At 35.5% G+C, this 18,030-nt stretch overlaps 1 non-coding gene and 1 pseudogene across 1 annotated transcript; one reads left to right on the top strand and one right to left on the bottom strand.

Moving 5' to 3' along the window:
- Positions 1 to 18,030, top strand: part of LOC121203504 (uncharacterized) — a 47,937-nt pseudogene that overhangs the window by 9,356 nt on the left and 20,551 nt on the right.
- Positions 7,061 to 7,164, bottom strand: LOC121208885 (small nucleolar RNA R71). Its single transcript, XR_005904008.1, has one exon. It is a non-coding gene; the product is annotated as a small nucleolar RNA R71 (small nucleolar RNA).

The following is an 18,030-nucleotide window of genomic DNA, read 5'->3' as shown; positions in this document are numbered from 1 at the left end:
ATTTTTTAAAGTTATAATATAAATATCAAAAAATTCTATTAAAAAAATATTTTTATGTATTTTATAAAGTTGTAAAAAAAACTATATTATTTAAAATCTAAAAAATCTAAAATTATGACAAAAAACTATATTATAAAAAAATTACATGTTATAAAATACCAAAAGTATTATAATATACTTATTTTTAAAAATAATTATGACAATAAATATGAATATAACTTATTCATATGTTCATGCAATAAATTATAAAAAAATAACATATTTATTTAAAAAAATTGCTATAAAAATTTATTTATTTAAAAACTTTTAACTTGAGACTGACGCATATTTAAAATTTTGAGAGGCGCTAATATCGAAATTTCTTTTAAAAGAGAAGTAAACTTGAAAGATTCATCAAGATTGATACTAGGCTTACCAATAAAGAGACTATGGGGGGCGTGTTAGGATCGTCCCGAATAAGCAACGAACAAGTAAAAATATTAGAAGAAATTGAGAAGATGAACACACAAATTTAACGTGGAAAAACCCCTCAAAAGAGGATAAAAAACCACGGGCAAAGATAATTTTACTATAATGGCAAAAGAATGAAGAGTACAAAAGATGGAGATAAAAACTAAACCCCGAAAACCCGAAAAACAAAGAACCCTCAAACGTAAACACAAAATTCTCTGAATGTGTTATGAGTTCTAATCTAATGGGTGTCTCTTAATTCTAAGATTGTAAAGGAGCCTATTTATAGGCTAAATTAGTAAGTCAAATAAACTATACTAATAAATGCTAAATATATTATACTAATAAATACTAAATCTTCTAGAAAGAAATTATATTTTTGTTTAACTTGACTTGCAAGCAATCTCTTAGAATTTGGGTCACATAATTCTAACAATCTCCACCTTGACACGAATTCTTTCAATGCCATCTTTGCCAAAACCCGCCACAGGCCTATCTTGAACTATGCAGGGAATTAACTGAGTCGAATCTATGCTTAGAAGCTGGAAGACTTCTAGCCTTCGACTTGTGCACTGCCAAATCAAAACTAACCCGGGTCTGATTTTTACGAATACAGTGCCCTAACTTTTCAAAACCTGCATCCAAAAGAGAACCTCTCTTCAACGAAACGGTCATACCTTTTTCCCTCCTATGACCAAGTTGTCTCCGCTTCAAATGAGTTGACTTTGACTCCGTAACGGACGAGGGACGTCCGATTCCACCGGTCACTGGAGAACCTTCCAGAATATAAAGACTGTCGGTTCTTTTACCTTTTAACAAAACGAGAGCTCCACGAGATACTTTAATGTCGCTCGACTCGATGTTGATTCTGCATCCTTTCAAGTCTAAAATACTCAAGGAGATGAGATTCTTTCGTAAATCAGGTACATACCTGACATCTGAGAGTGTCCTAATCGTCCCATCGTGTATCCTAATTTTAACAGTACCAATACCGATTATTTTACTAGATGAATCATTTCCCATGTGCACAACTCCACCTTCAACTGAACTGTATGTGGAGAACCATTCTCTATTGGGACACATGTGGAAAGAACATCCTGAATCTAGGATCCACTCAGACGTAAGCTTGGAGTTATCGCTCGTTGACACTAACAAGAAATCATCACCGCCTTCATCGACCAAATTAGCACCAGCTACATCTTCCTCGTTACTCTCAGCAGCTCTTTTATTTCGCAGTTTATAACAATCTGCTTTGACGTGACCTAACTTTTTGCAATAGCGACACCTTTTGTCTCGTTTCTTTGATGCTACCAAAACGGAAGCTTGTCTATCTGCTTTGCTATTCAAATCAAACTCATTTTCGAGTTTGTCTCTACTCAACAAATGACCCTTCACATCTTCGAACGAGAGTTTGTCTCTGCCATAAATCAGGGTCTCCCTGAAAGACTTGTATGAAGAGGGTAAAGAGCACAATAATAGCATAGCTTGATCTTCATCGTCAATATGAACCTCAACGTTCCATAAATCATTTAAAAGAGTAATAATTGACTGATGTGATCTTTAAGAAGCTCACCTTCGTTCATGCGAAACGTAAATAGACGTTGTTTCAACACTAAACGGTTAGCCAGAGACTTAGTCGCATAAAGAGTTTCTAACCTTTTCCGCAAGGCGAATGAGGTCTTCTCCATCAATACCTCCTGCAATACTGTATTCACGAGGCACAACTGGATTGCAGACAAGGCCTTTTCATCAAGCTCTTCCCATTCTGTTTGATTTAGATTCTCAGGCTTTTTCCCTGTAACAACCTTTTTCAAGCCATTTTGAACTAGAATTGCCATCATCCGAACTTGCCACAGATTGAAATTTGTCTCACCATCGAACTTCTCAATTTCAAACCTTGTTTCTGCCATCTCTGACCGGGCTGATCTATGAAAGTTAAACTAGCTCTGATACCACTTGTTAGGATCGTCCCGAATAAGCAACAAACAAGTAAAAATAGTAGAAGAAATTGAGAAGATGAACACACAAATTTAACGTGGAAAAACCCCTCAAAAGAGGATAAAAACCACGGGCAATGATAATTTTACTATAATGGCTAAAGAATGAAGAGTACAAAAGATGGAGATAAAAACTAAACCCCGAAAACCCGAAAAACAAAGAACCCTCAAACGTAAACACAAAATTCTCTGAATGTGTTATGAGTTCTAATCTAATAGGTGTCTCTTAATTCTAAGGTTGTAAAGGAGCCTATTTATAGGCTAAATTAGTAAGTCAAATAAACTATACTAATAAATGCTAAATATATTATACTAATAAATACTAAATCTTCTAGAAAGAAAATATATTTTTGTTTAACTTGACTTGCAAGCAATCTCTTAGAATTTGGGTCACATAATTCTAACAGGGCGCAAGAATAAAGTAAAATATACTTATTTTAAATGTGAATTGGAATTTAATTAATTGTTTAGATTAGTATAAATTTAATTTGATTAAAATAAACTAATAAATTCAATTTAATTTATATCAAATATTTTATATAAAAATTTATTAGAAGTTATTAATATAAGTAATATTTAATTTGGATCGATCTTAACTTAAAAGTGTACTAAATAAATTAATAGATCTTATTATATATATTGACAACTAAGGATGAAGAGTGGAATTATTTATGATTGAATCAACCTCACATATCTACTACAGAATTATATATACAAAAATGAAAATCATAATATTTTTAGAATCCAAGAATAACAAAAACAAATTGGAAATTATTTTTTCAATTACATCAGTCCACCAAGTTAAACGAATACTTCTTAAATCAAATTCTACAATTATAAATACGAATAACATTTAGTTTATAGAAATTTAGTTTAAAATATTGTAATCATTATGATCAAATTGGATTAACAATTGTTTCCGCATTACATTAAATGGATTAACAACTGCTATCGTATAACATCAGTTGTGTAAATTCAACCAATAGCATATTTTACCTCACTACACTTGGATTAGCATAAGTTATCTCAATACAATAATTGTAAAGCCCCAAATTTTCTATAGTATAAAATGTTAAATTATGAGAAATAATTTATTTTGATTTAGTGGTTAAGTGTTATGGTTGTATGAAGTTTTGAGTTCGAGTCTTTTCCTTGAAATTTTATTAATTTGTAGCTCAATTCTTATCATTAGTCTTTTGACTTAAATTTTATTTCCATAAAAGTTATGATAGAATGAGTATATTGGTTTAGTGGTAAAGTGTTAGTTTACCCTTTAATCTTGTGTTTGAATCTTTGTGTGTGAAAAGTGAGAACTTTTTTTTGTTTTTGTTACTTGGCCATAGGTTAGTAGTTTTGTTAAATTGGAACACTAAATAATATCAAAATATTATTTTTGCTTTTGAATTAAATTTTTAATTTCCCTAATTTTGCTCTCAACAAACCGTCCAAACCCCCACTCTCCTCATGTTGTTTTTTCGTTGTTTCTCCCCTTTTTTTCTTTTTCTTTTTATTATTGTTTTTCCTTTCTTCTTTTCTTCTTCTCCAAAATTCTTTTTTTATTACACGGAAGCTTTCTTTATCTTAGTTGTGACTTTGCTGCTTCGCCTACTGTTTCCCTTTCTTCGTGGTGGATTTGCGTCGAGTTCAGTAAGTTGTTTTGAAGATTGATTTTTTGAGGTTGGAGTTTCATTATGAAGAGCTAAAAAGTTCATTGCTAGTTTCTCTTGAGATTAATGTTGGTTTTGTTTGCCCTTGTGCTCTTAGGATAAGAACGTGTGGTGTATTAATTTTCTTTTGAGCTAAGTTTTCAATTTCCCTAATTTTGCTCCCAACAAACTGTCCAAGCCCCCACTCTCCTCATGTTTTTTTTTGTTGTTTATCCCCTTTTTCTATTTTCCCCTTTAGTGTCGTTTTTCTTTCTTCATTTTTTCTTCTCCACAATTCTTCTTTTGTTACATGGAAGCTTTCTTTATCTCAATTGTGACTTTTTCGCTTTGCCTACTGTTTCCCTTTCTTCGTGGTGGATTTGCGTCGGTGGAATACACAATTTTTTATGCGCTTTTTAACGTAAATTCATTCAATTTCGGTAAAATTCTTGTCAAAAAATATATAATAATTATAAAATAATTAAATTGTACTTAAATTATTAACATGTTGAATTTTAATTAATTATATAATAAATTTTGATCATTTTTGATGGATTCGCACAAAGGAAAAAAAAGGGCTCGGCAGACACTGCTAGAAGCACAAAACCAAGAAGCGATTTTGAAGCATTGAGGCGAATTAATTTTTTAGCTGAAGACGGTCCAAATTATGAATATTAATTCATAATATAATTAATTTTAATTTTAATCCAATTTAATTTGGGTTAAATAAATTATTTAAATTATTGTTAAATAATTATGAAAAGGGGCCCCATTGAGCTGAACCGAGAAAACCGATCCAACCGAGCATTGGGTAGTCCAAAATCGTCCCACATGCTAACCCAATTAGCTTGTTTGGCTAATTATTTGGCTTGAAAAATACCCTTGAAGACTCCTTCAATTTGTATTCAACTCCCTCCACTATTTATGCCTTTCTAGATTTGTCCTTCCTTTAAAATAGCAAGTTTGAAACCTTCAAACTTGCCACATGTGTAGCCGATCATGGGGGGAATCTATGGCTACTGATTTTTTCTATTTTTAGCAGCCTTGTCAACCTATAAATACCTTCAACCTATGAATACCCCTTTGGCTGGTCACTTCAAACACATCTCAAAAACATTCATTCTTCACTTCTCTACCACTGTTCTCTCTTCATTATTCTTATTTTCCTCCTCATTTCCTTGCCAATTTCACCTCTTGAAAAAGAGTTCTTCAACCACCATTTGCAGCAACATTCAAGTGTTTGTGGAACCCTCGATTCAACAAGAACAAGTGGAGAAGGAAGAGTGGAGCAAACTAGTCAAGCCTCGAAGAAACATCGGATTTGATTCTTATTCCTTACCCTTTTAATTTTATTGTTGTTATTATGAACATGTCTATTGAATATTTTTGATGTTGATATGTTTAATTTAATTAATAAGGATTAAATTTAATTCGTGTTAGGTTGATTGCATTTCGTCTACTTGAGTTATTAAAATTGTGTGTGTTGTTATAGGCCTCGGTAAGATGTTTGATTAAGTAAAACCATGACTTAGTTATTCTTGCATTACAATTTTAAGGTAACTAATGAATTAATTATTTAAACGAATTGAAATTATAATTAATTGACACGATACTTAATTAGTTCATGTTTAATCATCTAAGATAGCTGAGGGTTAAATTAGTAATGATATCTAACGATACATTAGCCTTGCATAACTTGCAAGATTATTATGATTAAACTGTTTTAAGGTAGAAATACATTGTTACCTCACGTAATCTTTTATGTACTTATGAGATTGAATTAATTGTTTGAATTGGCATAGAGATATGTACAAGAGATTATTTTAATTTCATAATTATGTATGTGCATTAACACATTTGCTTATTAAAATTTGTTTAATCGGTTGAATTGACACAGAGATATAGTCAAGAGATAAATGGATTTTGGTAAGTAAGTATGTTTATAAGTTAGCAAATTACCAAGTTTCCTTGAATTTATTCGTAAAAACATAAACAAGTGTTTAATAATTCTAAGTTAAGAAATGTAATTAATCTAGCACAATTATGTCATCTCGATTAAAATCATCTTTTCAAATCATGCATTGGAATTTTTATTTAATTTTATGTAGTTAAAATCCTAGTTTTTAATCACCTCATCAAATCAAAATATTTTCTTCACCAAAGTGTTTTTAAAATTGCATTCATAAATAATTCTTTTCACGGCCCCTGTGGGTATGATAACTCGACATTTACGTGTCACTTTATTACTTGTTGCGATTCTGTACACTTGCACATTTCCGTCGTTCCAAGTTTTTTGGCACTATTGCTGGGGACTATTTTAAAAATTCATTATTTGTGAATTTGTGAATTTTACATTTTGGTTTATTTATTCTTCTGTTCAATTTTAACTTAATTAATTTTTCTGTGTTTGTTGCATGTTTTTATGAGTGTTGATCGAATCATCGATTTACTCCCTATAAACCCTGAGATTGAAAGAACTATTCGATAGTGAAGAAGACAAGCAAGTCGGACAAGGACCAAAGAGATATACTTCGAAAATCGAAATCAAGAAAACAGAGCAAATCTTGCTCAAAATCCTATCTTTATTGCTGATGATAGGGATAAAGTTCTAAGATAGTGTGTGGTACCAGTGTTTCATGATCTTAATCCAGGTATCAGGAGACCCAATATCAAGGCACAATAGTTTGAGCTAAAGCCAGCCATGCTCTAGATTCCTCAGATAGTGGGCCAATTTAGTGGGATGCCCACCGAAGATCCTCATATTCACTTAAGACTATTTATGGAGGTGAGCAATTCTTTCAAGTTAGTCGGAGTACCTGAAGATGCACTATGATTAAAGCTGTTCCCATATTCGCTAAGGGACAGAGCTTGAGCCTGATTGAACTCATTACACCAAATTTAATTTCCACATAGCAAGAGTTAGCAGAAAGATTTCTCATGAAGTATTTCCCTCCTAGCAAGACTGCTAAGTTGAGGAACGAGATCACTGTTTTCCAACAAATGGATGGTGAGTCCTTGTATGAGGCATGGGAAAGGTATAAAGAATTATTACAGAAATACCCTCATTACATCCAACTTGAGACGTTCTATAACGGTCTCAATGCCCACATGATGATGGTAGTGGACACTTCTACTAACTGTACTCTCCTTTCTAAGTCTTATTACAAGGCTTATGAAATCATCGGGAGGATTGCCAGTAATAATTATCAATAGCCAACCAATCGAGCAGCGTTAGGAAGATGAGTCGCTAGAGTACATGAAGTGAACACTATCACTTCACTTGTATCTCAAGTATCCTCAATATCCTCAATGCTTAAAATTTTTGCCACTAATGGGTTTAATAACTTTGCAGCTCAGCCACTGAACCAATTTGAAAATACAGCCTATGTGTAACACCCCTAACCCGTGTCCGTCGTCAGATTAGGGTTGAGAGGTATTACCAATCAAACACAATATTTAACTAAGATTTCATAACTCAATAAACATTCATTATTTAATAACATTCATTCACATACACAATGTCCCTTAAATATGTCTACAAAACCTTAAACATGCTTTAGAGAAGGTTCACGACTAAACCGATCACATTTGCAAACTTTAGGAATGACTTAAAATTTTCAAGCATTCAGGGGTCACATGCCCGTGTGAACAGGCCGTGTGCCTCACAAGGCTACCAGACACACCCCTGTCACAGGCCGTGTGAAAACAGGATACACATTCTGACTTACACCACACGACCAGAGACAAGCCCGTGTGCCATGGCCATGGGAAAACTAGAGGGCTTACTAACTTGGGTCACACGGCCGGCCACACGCCCATCTGCCAACCCGTGTGCCACACAAAGCCAGTAGACACGCCCTTGTGTCTAGACTATGCCAAACCTGTAGGGTATACTGACTTAATTCGAAAGGTTACCCTAGGGGACATACGGCCGTATACCAAGGCCATGTGTCACACACGGTCAAGCCACATTCCAGTGTGCTTGGCTGTGTGGAGTGAAAATAGGCTTGGTTAAAGCCACATTTGTCACCCTCCTCATGCTTTCCTACAACAAGACATTTTATACCATTTCAATGCATTTATAGGCATCCAAAACATCATCAACTCATGCACATTTCATACCATATAAGCACTAGCCAATTCAATACACATTTACTACACCAATCATATTGATTTCATATGCCAACTTCATCCATTCCACCTATTTATCCAACCATCAAAAAAACTATAAAAACTTGACCAATTTCACAAGGCATACTATTCACATCACATAGCATATATAAACATATTCTATAAGCAAAATTCACATCTTACAACTTTACCATATACTAGCCAAATCATATGGCTATAATTCCATAACAAAAAATATACCATAATGACACTAGCCTATACATGCCACATAACCAAAATCACAAAGCTTTTAAGTACCAAAATGATAGCTGGATAGTGTGATGAGATCTCTGCTGACTTCCAATCTGAGCGAGCCTCCAAACACTATAATCATAGAAAAGAAAACAAAGTAAGCTATAAAACTTAGTAAGTTCGTATGGTAAAAAACTCATATTATTAAATAACTGCATTTTAAAAAATTACTCAAAACATGATATAATTCATATGATTTCACCATTCAATCTCGAATTCATGCACATAGATGATCAAGATTTTCATGAGTTTATTCATTCAAAACACGTATGGTTTGAATACTTCTTATCAATTCATTCACATTTTTATATGCACAAGCAATTATATATAAACTCTATTCAATTCAATATTCATCACCTTTTCTTAGCCAATTGAATTATGTGAAATATCATCAAATAACAGTGTTTTGCACACTATGTGCCATATATATATTTAGTTAAAAGAAATATAACCCATATATCACATATCTTTCAATTCATACCTGATTATAGCCAAATAAACACATTTTGGCATGGAACATACTTATACATAAATCTTTCTAATTTCATATACATGATACACTAAAAATTTACCAAATTACCTTCATTTGATTCTCATATAAGTTCTGTATGAACCTGTATCACTTAATTCAATTGTACTTTTCTTCTCATCTTGACTATGCCCATTGAACCATTTGAAATCGTTAAGGATACTCGAAAATCACATAAAGCTTATATAATGCCATATCCTAGATATGGTCTTATATGTTATCATATATCGATGCCACTATCTCAGACAGATTCTTACACGAAATCATATAATAATGCCAATGTCCCAGACATGGTCTTACATGTAATCACAATACAATGCCAATGTCCCATACACGGTCTTACATATAATCACATTTCGGTAATCCTAATGTCATAACATTTGTATCCTATATTATTCCTAAGGTTCGTATGGGACTTTCGGATGTCATAACTTCGTCAATTCTTGCTCAAATTTGCTCGTTCAACATTCATGGGAATTCAATAATAATGAAAAATATATAATTCAATTCAATTCAATTCAATGATAAATAAGCATTTGTAACACAATTTAAATACGTTTATTAGCATACAAACTTACCTCGTTCGTTGTAATGACGAATTAGGTTGACTAATCCGATACTTTGTTTTCCCCCATTCTAGATCTGAATCTCATTTTTCTCAATCTATATAATAAAAAAATTTACTTATTTAATCATTAATTCAATCAATTTAACACAATTTACACATTTTGTCAAAATTATACTTTTTCCCCTATTATTTCATATTTTTGCAATCTAGTCCTTATCACATAAAATCACAAATTCCATGCAATTTCATCCTACCCATGCTTAGCCGAATTTTTCTTATTGCCATAGCAGCCCATATTTTCCAAATAATCACACTTTCAACCACATAATTTCAATAATTCACAATTTAATCCAAAATTGATATTTTTACCAAAATTCACTTTACAAAACATGTATATCCAACAACAAGAATTTATTTTCCATCATCAAATATCAAAATACTCATGCATTCAACAAAGGCAATGATCGCGTGATTTCGGGATAGGTTTTAAATATTTATAATTAATCGTTCTTGAAACTATCTATTATCGCGATGTATGCAAGTGTACCTATCGAACAGTAGTATAGATTTAGCAAGACCGGATTGTCGAACCCAAAAGAACTAAAAGTACTAGTAATGACTGTCTTTTTATTATCTAGCTTAAGAATGAAGAGGTTTTTGTTTTAACTAACTAATTATCTAAACTAAGAATTTACAGAGAATAGAATTGGGGAATTGCTTTTGGGAAAATCGATTGAATTAAGACAATACCTAAGGAAAAATCTACCTAGACTGTACTTGTTATTCTGGCTCCGAATCGAATGATTTATTCATTTAACTTATTCCGTAGAGATCCCTAAGTTATGTTATTATCCCTATTCACGACTAATAATGTCTAATCCATAGAATGAATAATTGAGACCTTTCTCTAATTAACAACCTAGGGTTGCATTAACTCGATCTATGGATCCCCTTATTAGGTTTGACCCTAATCTGGCAAAATCTTGTCACCCTATGTCTAGGCGCGCAAACAACTCCACTTAATTATGACAAATGTACTCTTAGACAGGGTCTATTCCTCCTCTGAATAAGAGCTTATCTTGAATCAATATCCAGGGATATCAAAACAATAATTAAGAATATATAACTAAGACCAAGTTAAATATTTATCATACAATTAAGAAAATAATAACAAGATTCGTCTTAGGTTTCATTTCCCTTAGGTATTTAGGGGTTTTAGTTCATAACTAAATAAGAAAACATCTCAGAATAATAAGGAATACAAAACATAAAGAAAACCCAAAACTCTTGAAGGGGAAATTGAGGAGAGATCTTCAGTCTTGATGGTGAATCTAGCTTCTGAGATGGGTCAATCGGCTTCCTTGGAGTAATTCCTTACTCTGTATTCTGTGTCTCTCTCTTTCTTCCTCCTCTAGGGTGTATTTATAGGCTTTGAAATGCCTAAGAGTCCTCAAAATTAACCTTTTCCAAATTAGACTCAACTTGGGCTCGGCAGGGACACGCCCGTGTAACATGCCCGTGTGCGATTACTTTGGGCTGTGCTTGAGCCTGCCAAACAAACACGGTCGTGTGGTTTGCCTGTGTGAGGAGGTCGAGGCCGTGTTGATTTCGTATTTTGGTCCATTTTCTTCGTTTTTGGCCCGTTTGTCGTTCCTTTCGCTCTCCTATACTCTCCTAAGTATAAAACATGAAATTAAAGCATTAGGAGCATCAAATTCACCAATTCTAATAGGAAATCATCCATAAAATGCGTTAAACATGGGGTAAAAATATGTATAAATTACGGTTTATCAAATACCCCCACAGTTAAGCATTTGCTTGTCCTCAAGAAAAATTCTCAACTCACAATCAAAATAAATTCTTTTCAACTTATAATTTCTATCGATAATATCTCAAACTAATCCATAGGTAATCATACATTAAGAATTCAACTAAAAGAACATAAAAGTTTCAAACATTCCAAGTTGAGCATTTAATCATGCAAACATAGTTGACTCCCCTCATCTAAGTAATTACCTTTGATTCAGAATATCACAGAGTTTCACATCCTCACTAAAGATTCACTCAAATCACTCGAGTGTTTAAAGATAGTAAATGAAACACTCAATAGTCAATAATGAAAAGTCATTACCATAGGCTTGTATGAAAATCATATCTCCACCACTATAATTTAAGATGATACATCAATCAAAAGGTCTTTAGAGGGTTGTAATGAGGCTTGGTTAGGGGGTGTGGTCACAAGCTAAAATAAAGGGTTAGAATCGAGATTGAGTTGAAAAATTACTTAACTAGAAAAATAGCTAGTCATCAATTGCGTACAACAGAGCTTTTCTCAAACTCTGGAATTTAAATACTGAAGCTTACAAACAGAAGATCACTACTAATATGTATACATTTTTTTTAAAGAACAAGTTAAATAACATAGACTAACTATTAAGAACAAGACATAGCTAAGCAAATTATTCAACTAAAATCTCGACAAAAATAAGGATTAATTTAGGGGATTTCAACAATAATGGGTTAATGGTTAATATTAAGGGTAATACAAGAAATGGCTTATTAGGCTCAAGGGGGTATACTAGGGGTTAATCGTGGAGGTAGGCTTTTCATGGCATGAGTGGGTTAATCCTAAGTGCCTTAATCATTTTGACATATCAAACCAAATGGTGTGGTCTCGACATGCATAATCAAGCAAGTTTTAGAATAACAATTCAATACTGACGCACTCAAAGCAATAATAAAAATGAGCATGAAAGAATTAATAGATGCTCAAAAGGCTAAAAAATCTCACAAAAATTATGGCTTTTTGATGTTTAAAACTTGTGAATTCCAACTCAAAGTAATACCTAAACTTTGGGGAAACAACCTAAGATTTTAAATTCTTAAAAATCAACTTATCATGCTTGATTCTCTAATGTCTTGGGGTTTAAACAATCAATGCATAAATGCCTATGTTTTAATTCAAGATATATCAATCAACGTCATAAATCAATCAAAATTTATCCTAAATACGATATGAGAGCTTTTCAAGAGAACAAGGCAGTCATTCAGGGATTTTTCTGATAATGAAATAAATACCCCCCACACTTAAGATGTACATTGCCCTTAATGTACAAAGATAGATATTAGAATATAAAAATAAGATAGGGAGAGAAGTGATACTTCCTATATGATGAATTCCTCGAACTGGAGTTTTGGAGAGTAATCGGTGAGAGAGTGGAGGAGGATACTCCGACGGTGGTAGAGGTTCATTAGTCCATAAGTCCTACGCCAAAAGAATATTATATCTAGTGGTAGCTATGGTCGTGGTCGAGCAGGACATCGCAGTCATGGAGAACCTTTCCCGGTGGATTTTGTATTTCCTATGCGATGATGAGCTTAGGAGCTCTATATAATTGTAATAGAATCAGAAACTTTTTTTTAGGGGATATAGATAAGAATAATTACTCTTAAAGAAATAACTGAAATTAATAATTATAAGGTAAAATTCTAAAATCTAATAAAAATAAAGAGTAGTTTTAATAAAAAAACATAAAATAATGAATAAATGTTTTTAAACATCTTCATCGCTGGATGGTTAGCGAGGTGGGACTGGCGATGAGATGTGGAGGTGCTGACAAATCTACTGTAGAATAGTATCAATGTTATCAAATCATTGAAAACATTGTTGCTCGAATCGAGTGAGGCGCTCAGAGATATCATCATATGAAGCCACCGCATGAACTAGACGAGCGGGTGGTGGTTTTTGAGTCGGTCGGTCCTCATGCTGTGGAAGGACATCATCAGAAATGTCCTCGTACCTTCCTCCTCGGTAGATTGGGCGAGACGATATTGAGGAGGGTAGGTTCCTCGGTGCTTTTTGATCATCCTCATGCTAACCAGCTCGAGATGCCTTGTTGAGCCAACCGAGTAACATAGGGGCCAATGGAGATAACCCCTTCCTATGCCGCTCCGTCTGGTGCTGAATCGCGAGGGCGATGAAATAGGCAAGGTCAATGACGTGCTCGTACGACATACACCATAAAAAGTAGGCGTCGTGGATATTGACGATGCCAGTGCTCTCTTGCCTCCCCGTTATCGTGTGAGCCAAAATGGCATGTAAGTACCACAGGGATGGTGGGAGAACTGATGCCTTGGAACGGCTCGGATTGTAAGAGGCAGCGCCAGGGGCAAAAGTGTGCTAGCACTTCAAGGGAGAGAAGTGTATGTGGCGAGTGAGAGTATGTAGTTCATTCTCCTCCTTGAACTTCTCCGTATATAAGCCCAATGCAGCACCGAACTCTGGGATGCTTAGCTGACGGATTAATCTGCCTAGGCAAAATTGGACCGTGTCGGGATCATCATAGTTCGTCATTACGGTTTGAAGATGGAACATTGAGCATAGTTCCATCGTGAGCTCGAGGTATGTTGGCCTGATGATCCCAAAGAATAGCTCCCAAGGGTCGGTAGTTAGGAGGTCTCAAATCGAATTAGCCAACTGAACTTGTTCTATGGTAGCCCAGTCAATGCAGTGGCCCGCAATTAAAGGTCAGGCCAGAAGTATTTGGAAAAGTTCTTCTTGGGGCCCTTGGGGGAACTACAGGAGAGGGTGAGAATTTTCGTGGTTGGACCCGCGAAAGATGACGCTCCCTTCCACTTCTTCGAAGTAAGTACGACGGTTTTCTTTCCTCGTGAAGACGACATGGTACCTGCAATCAAAACCATTAATTCATCTTGATGAATGATCAAAGTAAAATGAAGAAAAATTTCAAATAAAAATCAGAATTTCAGCCACAACTACTAATATTAACCAAACATAACCAACATAAATTGATAGCATAATTTCGTCACATTATCATTGTAATGGCATGAGAATGGGCATAGTAATGGCATGTGTATGACAAAAGAGTGAGGCTTTCCTAACAACTAGATTTAACATGAAATGTAAGATAAATAATCTAATAATGCAGAGATAATGAACAAAATGGAAATAGTAAGAGAAAAATAAAGATTATTTTAAAAATAAACATTAAAAGTAAGTAGAATAGAGGTGAAAAGAGTAAACAAACGCTAAGGGAGAGAAATCGGGCGTCAAAAATAGAGTTGGAGGCGGCGCACGGGCGTGGCAGGAAGGCCGTGTGGACTTCCAACGGCTAGGGTTAGGGTTTTTGAATTGGGAAAAAAGTGAATATTGTAGGGTATTTATAGATTTTGGGCCACACGGCTAGGGCACACGCCCGTGTTCCCTAATTTTTGCCTGTGTGTTTCACGTTTTTCCTATTTGGGCGTGTCTAAAATTCGTCTCACGCCCGTGTACCTTGGGGGTGTGGGTGCCCACGGCCGTGTCACACGACCGTGTCTAGCTTCATTCGCTTCTCCCAAGCCCGTGCATGCAAGCCCCACGCCCGTGTTAATTTGACAGGTTCGACCATAGGTGTTAGACACGGGCGTCTCGCACGCCCGTGCTAGTTTCTCAATTTCAACCACGGTCCTAAGGCACAGGCATGTCACACGCCCGTGTTGTTTTGGCAGGCTCAGCCACGGCCATGTCGCACGGCCATGACGATTTGTCGCAGCCCATGTTTTGGAAATATTTTTGCCCTGTTTCCACACGGTCCTAAGTACGCCCGTGTTCTTGACTGTGTCTCTGTGGAAAACCTGTTTTCAAGAGCTTCGTTAGTAAGTTATGTGTTATAAACTGATATTAAGAAGTTAATACAGTTAGTGCTCGAGTTGCCTCCCAGGAAGCACTTATTTATAGTCTAAGCTCGACTTACCTCTCCGTTGAATGATCATGGTGGTTTGAGGAGTTTATATTTGTAACACCCCAAACCCGGCTCAGACGTTATGGCCGAATTTGACGTGCCACATTGAAATAAAAAGCCATGTTTCATTTTAGTGCTTTAAATACTGGCTTTTGTTAAGCACACCAAGTGAATGGAAGCTGGGCACCGGGTAGGAATCCGTAACAGAAGAGGTGAGCCATGAAGGCTGATTAAGTACCAAGCTCTGCGGTTGGATCCAATCCTAGACATGCCCACAACCATTGCCACACTTGGCTAAATCGAGTTGTAATTTATTTAAGTTGAAATCTGTGATAATCGTGGCGTGGTGTTATTTTGAAAACACTTATCATTTTGAAAACACATCCTAAGTCTAGCCCATTTATTATCAAATAGATTAAAGTTATTAAAAATAAAATAATCCCAGAGAAAATAAAATAGTAAATAAGATAACTTAAAGAAAACCAGTCACTTGTTTCAAGCCCAAAAACAATCCCTGTGGCCACTTTGAATCCCCTCCGGCTCCAAGTTCCCAAATCAAGGCTCACCTGCAAGGTTAAGGGAAGGGGTTGAGTTTGGAAACTCAGTGTGCAACAAGCCCCTTTCAGAGCCCAAAACAATATCAGCTTACTGGGCCTAAGCCCAAAACCAATCTCAAAATATACTAGGCCAAAGCCTTTTCATATTTCATATTGCATAACACTGGGCCGAAGCCTTTACTGTAAATGGTATGGCCCATTGGCCCATTTCAATATCACAAGCAATATTAATGAAAGAATGAATGCAAACCCATTTAGGGATACTACTCAACCCACCATCCGCTACTCTCCACCCGTACCAACCAACACACTATGTGGGGAATGACTCAACCCACCCAACCAACACACCACTGGCAGCATAGCTGCTTTATCATATAACTGGAGGCCTAGCCTCTTTTAATAACTGGGGCAAAGCCCTTTCAGTAATCTGGGGCATAAGCCCTTTTCAATAAACTGGGGCATAAGCCCTTTTCGGTAAACTGGGGCATAAGCCCTTTTCAATAAACTGGGGCATAAGCCCTTTTTCACTTCCTCCATCCATATAAAAACCCATCCCAATGCATTTATGAATACATCATGTGCATTTCATACATATCATGTGCATACCATATCAATCATGTATATCATAGCCCACGTATCAAATTTATAATTAAACCCTAGGGGTATAATAGTCATTTTTACCTAGGGGCAAAACAGTCATTTTCATACTATAAGGGTAATCTCGTAATTTTGCCAAATATTAGGGTTTTCCATGTTCATTATTAGTTACAAACAATTCACATGTTTTAAACAGCTACTCTGGCCCATTCTTAGCGAAAACGAGTTATTGGGCCAAAAACCCCTAATGGGCCCTACTTAGTCGATTTTGTCATCTAGGCCCATTTAGCCTATATTCCATAATGTTGTTACTAGTCTTAATGCGCAATTTAACAAGTTTTCATTTTCTACCAATTTTTCCCAAATGGGCCCGAAAGCCTATTGGGCCCAACTTCAGCCCCTCGAGGCCCAACTTACCGTAATGCCAAAAATCGTGCTCTTACCTGTTCCAATGATCCCGATCATCAAATTAGTGAATCTAACTAACCAATAAGCATTCGCTTGCTCACAAGTCCTCGAAATGCCAGAATTTCGGCATTTCGGCTTTTCGGCATTTATCGTTTTAAGCTATGAAGAAGGGTTCGTTACACACCTGTTTTGCGATATTCCTCAACGAGATCTCCTACACGATTTCTCCTATAATCAACTGTTAATAGATCAGCTCACAATAATTAAACCAAATCGAGAACCATCTAATATCAACACTTACACATTCGGCCACCCTCCAAAATGGCCTTAGGAACCTTACCTTTGCCGAAATTGATGACTAGCTCTAGCCACTCCGATGATCCAAACTAATCCAAGTCGACCCTACGCCTTACTGCTCCTCCACTAAACAGACCATAAAAAGATTAAAAGAAAACCCAATAGAGCTTATACCCACATTCGGCCATCTCCTAAACTATAGGGGTTTTGGCTTTTGGCAATAGTTACTATAGGAATCGTTTAGAGTTCGAGCACTTACCACAGTCTCTCTTCTTGAATCCATTTATGCTTAAAAGATAAAGGGATTGGCCACCAAAAAGTGAAAAGAAAAAGAGGTTTGCTGGTCAACAAGAAATTAGCACCATATAACTTCACAGATTTCGGCTTTTGCGGTATTTCGACAGTAATGGTGGTAAGAAAACAATAGGTGAACGAAGGGGAGTAGTGGGATGGTTTTGGAGAAGGAAAAAGAAGAAAAGATGAATGGAAGGAAGGTAGATTTGGCTGGAAAATAAAAGAGAGAAAAAGACTACAACAAAAAGGAGAAAACGACATATCCTAATTCCTATTGCCGAAAATGCTACCCTAAAACCCCTCTGCCAAAATCTCCTTCCCAATCCCCTCAATTCGGCTAAGCTCTATCCCCCTCTCAAATCCCTAAAATCTCTCCCCTTATCCCTCATTAATCCATGCATTTGACTGTTTCAAACTCTCTCCCATAGAGTTCCATTCGGCTTTAAACTCTTGCATGCACAAAGCATAAAAATTAGAATCATAATTGCCATTACAGGGAATCAATCCCAGGTCTTCCCCTA

Source organism: Gossypium hirsutum, chromosome A10, assembly GCF_007990345.1.
Source record: "Gossypium hirsutum isolate 1008001.06 chromosome A10, Gossypium_hirsutum_v2.1, whole genome shotgun sequence".
Taxonomy (NCBI): domain Eukaryota; kingdom Viridiplantae; phylum Streptophyta; class Magnoliopsida; order Malvales; family Malvaceae; genus Gossypium; species Gossypium hirsutum.
The sequence above is the reverse complement of the archived record's forward strand: the minus strand, read 5'-3'. Positions and strand labels throughout refer to the sequence as shown.